Here is an 11,800-nt window from a genome sequence, read left to right as displayed (position 1 = left end):
TATAAACGTGTAATGGTGTCACAGGAGCATGTATGCAGCAGGGTTACATGAACATGCATGTTGCAGCAGGGTTACATGAACATGCATGTTGCAGCAGGGTTACAGTACTTTGGGAAAAATCCTCCACCAACAGCTCTTTATAAAATGGAGAATCTAGCAGAAACAGACAGCAGTTCTCTAAAGTTAAAGACAAAAAGAGACTCTTTCACCCTGATCTCCATCATTTCTCATTCTCTGCAGATTCTCTCCTCTGTGTGTTTTAATCCCACACTGAGGCCTCGTCAGCTCTCTGAAGCGCAGAGTTTGTGTCGCTGGCTGCGTTTGTCACTCTCTGAAGGCTCTGCTCTGCGGTGAGACACAGGAAGAGACTCAGTCACACATAAGCGCACCTCCAGTTGCACTTTTAAAATGAACCTGTGGCCACACAGTCCCTTGCATTCCCTATCCACTCTGTTGTCCCAAAAAACAGATTCCTGTGTTGACTTAGTGGATTATATATCACAGAATCACTTGAAGATTTTACATTACAGAAGTATATTTTTCACATGTTAAAAATCATACTAAATAATATCCACAGATACAAGTACAACATATTGAGAGTTAAGTGGGGAATATTCCTCACTAGTTTTAACCAATAAAAATAAGGAGGAAGACTGAAATTGACTGCATCACACAGTGATGAACTGGATGAACTGTAACTTGCCTGGTGTGTATCTGTGCTTTGTGTCTTCTGCTCAGCACAGACCTGCTGACTTTGTAGTTTCATAAAAATACAGCCTGTACACAGAACTGTCCTTTGCTTTTCTGAACGGCTGGTACGGTTATAATGGTGAGAATATCCAGGCGGGAACTTGTTACTTACAGTACGAGAGCGTCTGCTCCTCCCCCTCTCTCTGTTGGTGCTCTTCTTCCTGCTGAAAAGGGGGAAGGGGATGGGGGGGTGAGTACAGACCTTCAGGAGCTGTGGATCAGCCATCCCAGATGATATTTTGCCAAAACATTCCTACCTGCTCCTCTGAATTCAACAGCAAATTAGTAAAAATACTGCATACCTCTCTGATAGCTAATGGTGAATTTCTATAATCTTGTCTTGTGATGATTGATACCCAGATGCTTTTGCATTGCAAACATTTAACTTGTGCACACCATGATAGCAAAGAGTGCAAAAGGCACTGTGATTCCAACAACCCTCCATACAAGCGCTGTCCTATCTCCTGCTGTAAATAAACAGAGATAGAATTTCAGTTTACATTCATATTGCAGATACTACATTCCAGAGTCATGAAAAATAAGTGCATGCATAAATGTAGGAAGGTCAATGCAACACTCAGAAAATCAATTAAATCACAGTTAAACATGAGTTACGTGTGTGCTTTGGCAGGGGATGAATCCCACATGGGGGCCCCCTGGTGGCCACGGGGGCCCTAAGCAGCCGCTTAGTTCGCTTATGCCTCGGGCCGGCCCTGCATGCATTATTTCCCAGTAAAACAGAAGATGGGCAGACACTCACATTTCACATTGACTGCAGGAGAAGTGACTCCTCCTGTAGCACAGGAGTAGAGATCTGTATCATCAGTGATGGCTAAACTGAGGGAGTATTTATACTCATAGAGCACAACTTCTCCATTCTTGTACCAGGTAAAGGTTGGGCTGCCACTCACAGTGCAGGTGCTGCTACAGGTCAGTGTTCCTCATTCTCTGTCACTTTCACCTGAAGACCTGCATACAAGAATCAACATGATAAAAAAAAACATTCTGTTTCTATTAGAAAATGATTAGGTGTTAATAGTATATAAAGCAAGTTTAGAATTGCCTGTAACTGTCAATGAGACTCCAGGATGACCAGTATATTTTCCACCATAACAGTCAGTCAGGAACCTGAAGCGGTATGTTTCTGAATCAGTTTCTCTCAGTTGGTTTATTCTGAAAGTGCAGTCATTGTTCTTATTCCCCAGGTACTCCACACGGTCAGAGTACTCTGAGTCCTTGGACAGGTCCTCAGGCCCCTGTGGCTTGTTCCAGTGAATGAACCAGAATGTTTTCTGCACTGTGTGAGATGTGGGATATGAGTAAGTGCAGCTCATGTCTACTGAAGACCCCTTTAAGGCACAGATTCTCTCAGGGGTGTAAGTCACTCCCCATCCCCTCTGGCTCAGAACACCTGAAAAATACAAAAATACACACACACACACACACACACACACACACGCAGACACACGTACACGCACATACACATACACACACGGGCGTGCACACACACACACACACACGCACACACACATGCACACACACACACGGGCGTGCACACACACACATGCACAAACATACACACGAACACATGTATATATTCACATACATACACACACACATGCGCACACATACGCAAATGCACGCACACACACACACACACACACAAATTCACTCACGCACACACACAAACACACTGCTCAGAAATCTTTTAAAACACAGATGTTTTGACAACATGACAGATAAGGGATTCAATTAACAAAACTTTAAAACAACTGCACCTAACTTCTCCAAAACTATGGAACATCAATAATTGTACTTGTATTTCAATACTAACTGATGTCAGTAGATGGCAGTAGCCACCAATCAATGTGAGATTCGCCAGCAAAGTGTGAAGAGGAACTTCATCTTATAAGTTCTCTCTTTTTTCCCCTCTCTTCAGATGAGCGATGTTGCACTACTCTAAACTAATGTTCTGTAGAACATTATTTTATATGAATTATATACATTCTTTAATGCAATTTAAATGCATTCACTTTTGTTGCTTCTGATTGAGCTAATGAAGGGAGACTAATAAATAGGAACACATCCTGATAAATACTGTATATGCAGACTGAAACATCAGAACAACATTTAGAAAAAAACACACAAACAATTTACCTGACACAGAGAGGACGATTACCAACAAGGTATTGAAGAGCATGGCTGCATCAGATTGAAAATATTTATCCAAATACACATATACAGCTCTTCAATACAGGCTTCAGGCCTGGCCACTCGACTGAGACTGCACTCCTCTCGGTCAGTGAGTCACTTCATGCCGCACGAGCAGCCTCCCTCTCCTCTGTCCTGATTCTTCTAGACCTCTCCGCTGCATTTGACACGGTGGACCACTCTACCCTCCTGTCCTCCCTGGCAGCAACAGGGATCCGCGGCACAGTCCTTGACTGGATTGAGTCCTACCTCTCTGACCGCTCCTTCCAGGTTGCCTGGGCGGGTAAGGTATCACCACCCCGTCCCCTCACCCCCGGAGTTCCCCAGGGCTCAGTCCTTGGTCCCCTTCTCTTCTCCATGTACACCAGATCCCTTGGCCCTGTAATATCTGCCCATGGCTTGTCCTATCATTCCTATGCTGACGACACGCAACTCTTTCTCTCCTTCTCCCCATCGGACACACAGGTCCCTGCCCGCATCTCCGCTTGCCTGAGGGACATACAGAGCTGGATGGACAATCACCACCTGAAGCTCAACCCAGGAAAGACGGAGCTAATCTTTATTCCTGCTCTATCCTCTCCCCTCCTCGACTTTTCCATTTCCTTAGGGGACACCGTAGTGACATCATCACCCTGCGCCAAGAATCTCGGAGTGATGATGGACAACAGGCTGTCCCTCTCCAACAACATTGCAGCAGTAACCCGGGCATGCAGATTTTTCCTATACAACATCCGCAGAATCCGCCCCTTTCTCACCACCTACTCAACCCAGCTCCTGGTCCAAGCAATGGTTCTATCCCGCCTGGACTACTGCAACTCTCTTCTGGCTGGACTACCGGCATCTGCCACCAGACCCCTGCAGCTCATTCAGAATGCTGCGGCTCGTCTGGTCTTCAACCTCCCCAGACACTCCCACGTAACTCCCCTGCTCACTACCCTCCACTGGCTGCCTGTTATAGCTCGCATCAAATTCAAAACATTGGTCCTAGCATACCAGGCAGTCAAGGGATCAGCCCCAGCATACCTTCACAAGGTATTCAAACCCTACATGCCAGCCAGATCCCTCCGTTCTGCTACCTCAGGACGCCTAGCACCTCCCCCTCTTCGCACCTGCACTTCCAGAACACGTCTCCTGTCTGTTCTGGCCCCACGATGGTGGAATGACCTCCCTGTGGAGGTCAGAACAGCTGAGACTGTAAACAATTTCAAACGACAACTGAAGACCCACCTCTTCAGGCTGCACCTCTCTCCATCCCTCCCTTCCCCCCTGTAAATGACTAAACTTAGGGTTGTAACTAGGCAGCTGTTTCATAGGTTACTTAGTTGATGCGCCTGTCTTAACGACTACTTGTATTTTTATTTATTTTTATTTTTCCATAGATTGCGTTGTTCCCGTTCTCGTTGTTAGTGTTAATCAGTTTAACCATCAGGGCCCAAGTTGAACTATGCGGTTGTTCCCTGTACTTGGACCGGTACTTCTCTCTAGGGGTTTCGTCATACTTGTTCCTGGTTATGGTTATACACTTTGTTGTACATCGCTCTGGATAAGAGCGTCTGCCAAATGCCTGTAATGTAATGTAATGTAATTTACACTGTGAAAATGAACAGCAGAAACAAAGACTGTCAGAGTATTCTGTTAATTTGCAGAAATACCAGAATAACAATTACTACACAAGCACACACAGTGAGTTAATTTGCTGCTAATGCCTAAAACTGCTTTGGGGTTTATGAAGAGCTCACAAAGATTCCAGAAAGCAGAGACTCAAACAGCCTTTTACTTGATGAATTCTGATCTGGCCTCAGTGCTTTGCTAATGAGCCATTAGTATAAAATAGCCTTTCAGACAGAGCAGTGTGTCTGAATATGATTGCAAATTAAATGCTTCACATTAAATATAAAAGTAGAATGTCAGATCTGTCTCACTTCCTGAAGGTCATACACATTTTCGATTTTATCGGATACAAGCGTTTGAATGAAATATACAGAGTCCTTTGCTTTGTGTCTGGACTGGACCAGTAGTGCCTTTTCAAAAAGACTGGGTAATTCTCATTTCTTTGCCCCCACTGTATTATTGAAATTCAGATGTCAACAATTATGTTCATTTTTGCATATTACACTTATAAAATAAACATAACTACCATGTTTACAAAAAATGATTCTGGATTACAACACAAAGTGATGTTAAGATCTGAGGCTTTGCCTATTACAATACATCCATCAATTCATCCATTATCTACACCCGCTTATCCAGAGCTGGAGCTGGTGCTGGAGCCTATCCAAGCATGCATTGGGCGAGAGGCAGGAACACATCCACAGGTCTCTCAGTTTGGGTGTCAGCCCCCTCTGTTCCCGGAACTGGAGAGGGACATCGGGGTGCCGTCCGCCGGGTTCCTTGTCCGGCGGTGTCGGGCCACTTGGAGAAAAGTCCGCGCGTCGCTCCTACGCTCCTCTGCTAGTCAGAAAAGACTTGCTGACGGGCGTCGCCGTCCTGCGCCTCCCTATCGGGTGTGTCAACGGGCGTGGCTGTCCACTCAGGATCTCCCCCTACGGGTAGAGTCTCATGAGCTCGCTCCTCGCTGCGTGGGGCCCTTTGAGATCGTCCGTAAGATCGACCCTGTCACTGGTCGCCTGCAGCTCCCTCGCTCCATGAGGATCCGCCCCGCGTTTCATGTCTCCCGTCTGAAGCCGGTTCTCGTGAGCGCGTTGGCTCCGGCGGACCACCCGCCGCCCCCGCCTCGGCTCATTGATGGGGAGCCTGTGTTTGCAGGGCGTCTCATTCTGGCTGAGAGACGAGTGGGCAGAGGGGTTCAGTTCCTCATTGACTGGGAGGGCTATGGCCCTGAGGAGCGCTGTTGGGTCCCCTCTAGGGACATTTTGGACCCTGAGCTTATTCGGGATTTTCGCAGGCGTGGTTCTGAGGGACCGTCTGGGGCCGCTCCTTAGAGGGGGGGGGTCCTGTCATGGTTCTGGGTGGTAGTGGCTATCCTTGGCCACTGGAGGGCATCCTTGTTACTTCTTTCCCCTAATCGAGCTAATTGGGATCACCTGCTGTAGTTCCTATTTTATCTCTTGCTGGCCTGCAGTCAGTGCTTTTGTGTCAACTTTGGTTACACGTAAGCCAGTATTCTGTGAGTGTGTTTGTAACATTTCAGTGCTGTAACCGTCTTTCTTCCTATTTTGGAAGAGATCTGTGTTGTACTGAAGGCTGAGACTAAAGGGATTATAGTAAATAATCCCTTTAGTCTCAGCCTTCAGTACAACACAGATCTCTTGGCGTCTTACTTGGTGTTGCAATTTGGGTGTTTTTCTATCAATCCTCATTTTGAGGGCTGTTTTCTTTAGTTTTCACCTTCTTTACACTCTCAGTTCTTTTACGAGACTACTTAGTCCGATATACCTGGGATATTCTCCCTTAGGAGTATTTAATTTTCTGTTTGTTTTCTTTGTCCCCTTCCTCTAGTCTTTCAAAACCTTGTGGTTACTCCACCCTGTGTGGATAGCTTTCAGATTCCCATTCAGTCGCGTCTGGTTCACCCCCCCCCCCCCCATCACACCTGTGGGATGTTTTTTTAAAGTACCTGTTTAGTGCTTTTCCTGCACATGTTCTATTCCATCAGCAGAACCCAGGGGGTAACACCTACAGTACACGGTTTATATACAAAATTGTTCAAGCATAGATTTATTTTATTTGTTTCATTGAATGATTGTTTAAAAAATTCAAGGTATGCTCTGAATTCTAATGTTTGGTCGTACAAAAATAAACACTAAGAATGTGAAAAACAAATTCACGTTATGTGAATTTATACTCTAGATGGTATCAGCTCAGTAATAAGCACAATATAACCATAAAATGTGCACAAGAATGTCTGTAATAGTAAATGTTATACAAGTATTAATAAAAAAATAATAATTTTTGAATTACATATAAAGCCAAATTCTGCAGTATATTTGGCCAACAAATACATTCAGCAATGATAATGGCTTTCAGTCACCAACATCATGATAATACTTTGTGTACAATATGAAGACATGAGCTGTTATGCATGTAAATGTTGATAAAATGCCAAAGGAATGATCCATTCTGAGTACATATTTGCAGACCCAATAGCCACAGTCATCCTGGTCATGTGACAAAGGCACAGTCATATGACCTGAGTTCATGAGGAGAGTTTATGTTCACTAGTTTTAATAAATACTCTTAAATGTATCATCCAGTGAAGGAAATGTTTGGTTCATACCGCTTGAGGATTACTTTGCAGACAATCTGCTGTTTAAAGTTCAAGAAAAAACTCAGAAAATGCTCACACATTCAAAAAAATGTCCAAATTTACACTGAATAACCAGCATTGGTCCACAGTTTATGAAGCAAAATATCTGCCTGGTTTATTTTCACATGTCCAGTTTTCGAAGTGTGCTGTAGAGAACACAGTCTTCCTTTACGGATGGTGCTGGTGACCTGCATGGAGAAAACAGCGCATTTAGACTCCATTAAAGTCACAGACATTCTCATTCTCATTTAAGTCAATCCTGCCTGAGCTTTTATCACATTTAGACATACCTTGCAACATGAAGCACAAGCAGAAGGTTTAGCTACAGAACAGTTATCTGGAATTTTGGAAAACATTACATCACTGTGATGTCACACAGCAAGGAGATGAAAAGAGAAGAAAGTTGACAAGCAGAACAAACCAAATGATGAATCTAGATCAGCAGAACATCCAGTCCTCATATTACCACGTTCTTCTTTTGACCAGGCAGAGAACTTCTTAACAAAGCAGCGGCGAGAGATTACAAAATATGAAAATACCTGGCCTTTGGGACTGCAACAAATAACCAAAATATAGAAATAGTGTGCATCAAGGCAACACCCGGTCATTCAAACATGAACTGTTACAGATGTACTGATAAGTACTGGAATCTCATAAATGCTCATTTGTATTTTGTTTCCAGGGTTTGTTTTGTACATACTTACATGACCCAGTGTTATTGATGCACGTCAACACCATAACAATGTGTTTTAGCTATCATTAATTTCTAATATTGGACACGCTGACATAAATGTAACACATCTACTATGAGAATCTAAATACTTCTTTATTTTTATTTTTTCCAATATAAATCACAGCACACCCATCTCAGCTCTCCCCAGTGAGACACTCTGGACTCCCCAGTGAGACACTCTGGTCAATCCAGTGAGACACTCTGGTCTATACAGAGAAACTCTCTGGTCTGTCCAGTGAGGGTCGTTCTCCTGCTGAGTCCATAGAGGCCTCGTCTGGCTCCAGTCAGAGAGAGCAGCCTGTGATAAAAGCTTCTGGAGAGAGATAATAGACCTGACACAGCGACAGTCAGCACAGGTAGTATAAAGGTGGGATATTCTCACCTGGGGGCAGCACTGGAGGGGGGGATCTGGATGCTGGCGTACTGAACACCCTCCTCACACTGGGGGAGTGGCTTTTGATCAGTGGAGGGTAGAAGCTCTTCCTGGTTGCGGGTGTTAGTGGGCTGAACAGAGGCGTAGAGGGGAACTTTGCCATCCCTGAGACGTTGCCATAAATGGGGCTTTTATTCCCCTGCAGGGTAAAGAAAAGAGGCAGGAGAAGGATGGGAAAGTTCCACAGAAAGGTCCTGTTCATTTCAGTGAGCTCCTCAGAGCTGGAGTGAGCTACTCGCCCCCATTAACGACAAAACATGCATTTAACCTGATATAAAAAAATCAGCTAATGAATCAGTGTTTCATTTTCAAATACATGCCATCAGCAGTTCAATATCGACTGAACCAGACATACAAACTTAATACACTTAATACGATTTCTTGTCTCTATCATGACCTGTTTTACAGTGGGTTTTCATAAAATCTTGGATAGATTGCATATTGAAGTACTTTTTTCATTCCAAAGCATATGTTTGCAATAACCAATAGCAATAAACCACCATCACAACAATAATCTGTGTGTATTTATTCACTGGAAACTGGTGAATACAACACATACAGTACAAGTCACTCTCCCTGGCTCTCTATGTAATGCACAGATTATTACATGCGCATAAGCAGTATTGTACTGTGTAACGTTACTGTCACAAACTGCAACCCCTTTTGAGAAAATGAAACTGTCCTTAACAGGGGAATACACATAAAAAACTCCTGAAATATTTCCATTAAGCATGTCAACACACATAGAAGATCATAACCTCATACTGTAAATCTGTACATAATCTAATAAACCTTCAAGGTCACATGGCACACACTGCTATGCTTTCTACTAATTTGTAAGAAAGGTTTATTTATTTAGGATCCTCATTAGCAATACACAGGTGCTATATAAATAAATAAATCATGTCTCACGATTACTGTTATAAAGCATTGTGAGTATTAATCAATCTTCATAACTCTAATTATACTGTATTATGAGCAAATTTTAATGTATTATAAGTATATAATGCATTATAGACAGGCATCATAGACAGTGTTAACCAAATTTCCGTTTTTGCTTAAAGAATGCATTATGCATTATCAAAATTATATTACATCCGTAGATAAATACATGTATGCACATATGCAGACTGATTTAATTAACTCACCTGCCTGTCCCCTTCTGTCTCATTTGTTGATTTTCTCCTCCTGATTATTCAGAAAAGAAAGACAAATAAAAAGTAAATCTACCTTCAGACAAATCTTTAAACAGCCCCCTCTTGTATAAACAGCATTTTGCTTTTGTTTGAATGATGTGTATTGTTGAGGCAATAGTGCCCATGTATGTGTATATTTTTATTATTCAGATGTCATTTGGTTACAGGAAATGAGCCTGAGTTATAAGAGGTTTCTTCCTTCCCAGTAAATGTAGTTCTGCTTTATTCAAATCAACACTGGATCTCATGGGCAAATTCATGCTCTTGACAAGACTTTGTTATGGTCTGTAACTGTCCACATTATTCATATTAAGAACAAGCTTTAAGGGGATTCTGTTACCCCATCATACAGGTTTGATAAACTAATTGGGACACTAAAACACATAACTCAGAGTTTATAAAATTGGCATCTCAATAAAACAAAATGTCTAATAATGCAGTGGTCTAAGCACTAATCAGACATTAGAGGGGGGAGTATGGCATCAGCATCATGTAACGTAGCTAAAGCTTGACAAGAACATTCCACAAAAATGTACACTTGTTTTAAACTATGAGTCTAAATCAGACATACAGTAATTCACACTGGAGTGACTACAAACCGACTCATTTACAATCACGTACCTCACGCACACAACACCCAGAAACACAAGAGCCAAAATGGCAGCCACTCCCACAGCTGCAGCCGCGATCAGTGACTGACCTTTTAAGCAAAGTCAGAGAGATGTAGCCCTGTCAGTTATGACAGTCCCAATACTTTGTGTTCTTGGGAGCATCTGAAATCAATAGAAAAATGTTTTACATTTTTTATTTTATTTATTTATTTATTTTAAAGTTTATAATGGAGCTGAAATCTCACACTGTGTGTCATTTCCCCCTGTGTCATGAACTGGATATACTGTAGCTTTTTTAGGGTTCTAGTAAACGTCACCAGATAGACACGTTTCAATAGTGACAGCAGTATTCAGATATAATCATTTTTAGCATGTTCATTAATAATGATAACTTAATTTTGTTAAAGTTCAACTGCTACATGTGATACTTTTTTTTCCCTGTGCAAATGCAAAATGACTACAGGCTTGACAGATGTAAGACATGTCAGTATGATCAGGCTCATCATTCTCCTCCACTGGCCAGTGTGACTGCTTTACTCAGTGTCTTACTGCTGTGTAGTTGTCAAAAGACACTCAGGAGATACTGACTCTCTGCTCTGTGTGTCTGAAGCTGAGATGCACTGATATACTCACACTGTACATCAAGACGTATAGGAGGAGATCTGTTTGTCCCAATCCCATTCCCTGCCTGACAGGTGTATTCTCCTGCATCCTGCAGTGTGATGCTTTTAATGGTATAACTGTCCTCTGGTCCTCCTGTCTCTGAGGATACAGCTCTATTATTTTTATACCAGGTGTATCTCTGCACTGGTGGGTTGGCATCACTGCTGCAGGTCAGAGTCACTGAACTGCCCTCCACTATTTCACCAGAGGGACTCACTGATACTGAGATGCTCTTCGGAGGATCTGAAAGAGAAAATAACACGTCCTGCAGTTTTATATAGGTGTCACACTTACTCAACTCAGTTAAAGGAAACCCACAGTGGGTTCACAACCTCAGTTCTTCCAGCATTTCATGCTTAACGTACAGAAATGAAGAGCCACAAATATGGCACATCACTAGATTTACATGTACAATGTACAGTATAGATTTAATAAGGTATATACTATACTGTGACTACACTACTACATTACTCTATAATATATACTTTATTATATGGGTTTATTATATGGGTTGGCATCGCTGTCAGAGTCACTGAATGGCCCTCCACTATTTCACCAGAGGGGCTCACTGATACTGAGATGCTCTTAGGACGATCTGAAAGAGGGAACAATAATTTGTAGTCTCATGTAAAATTTAAACCTGACTCAGGCAGACATAGTGTTTTCAAATCAATGCATCATAGCATGTGTTCAGGTATTGAAATTTCATCCAGTGCTTTAGTGTCAGTACATTTACATGCAGCATAAAATAATCTGTACAATTTAGTGGAAAATTATGGCTGAAATCTTTCAAATTTGTGAGATTTGAAGAATTTTGAAAATCACAAATATTGACGACCACACAAGTTTGCCTAGCACTCACATATCACATCAAGAGCCACTGCAGGGGACCGAAGCTCATAGCCTTTCACAGCACAGGTGTAGCTGCCTGCATCT

General features: G+C 42.5%; 1 protein-coding gene and 1 long non-coding RNA gene across 2 annotated transcripts in view; both read right to left on the bottom strand.

The window, feature by feature from the left end:
• The window catches only part of LOC118232142 (basement membrane-specific heparan sulfate proteoglycan core protein-like), a 1,449,502-nt gene that overhangs the window by 904,046 nt on the left and 533,656 nt on the right, over positions 1 to 11,800 (bottom strand). The gene's annotated exons all lie outside the window — the stretch shown is intronic.
• On the bottom strand, positions 6,814 to 8,483 carry LOC118232457. Its single transcript, XR_004766301.1, has 2 exons — positions 8,344 to 8,483; positions 6,814 to 7,416 (listed from the first exon to the last, which is right to left on the bottom strand). It is a non-coding gene; the product is annotated as an uncharacterized LOC118232457 (long non-coding RNA).

Source organism: Anguilla anguilla, chromosome 1 (genome assembly GCF_013347855.1).
Source record: "Anguilla anguilla isolate fAngAng1 chromosome 1, fAngAng1.pri, whole genome shotgun sequence".
NCBI classification, from domain to species: Eukaryota; Metazoa; Chordata; class Actinopteri; order Anguilliformes; family Anguillidae; genus Anguilla; species Anguilla anguilla.
The sequence above is the reverse complement of the archived record's forward strand: the minus strand, read 5'-3'. Positions and strand labels throughout refer to the sequence as shown.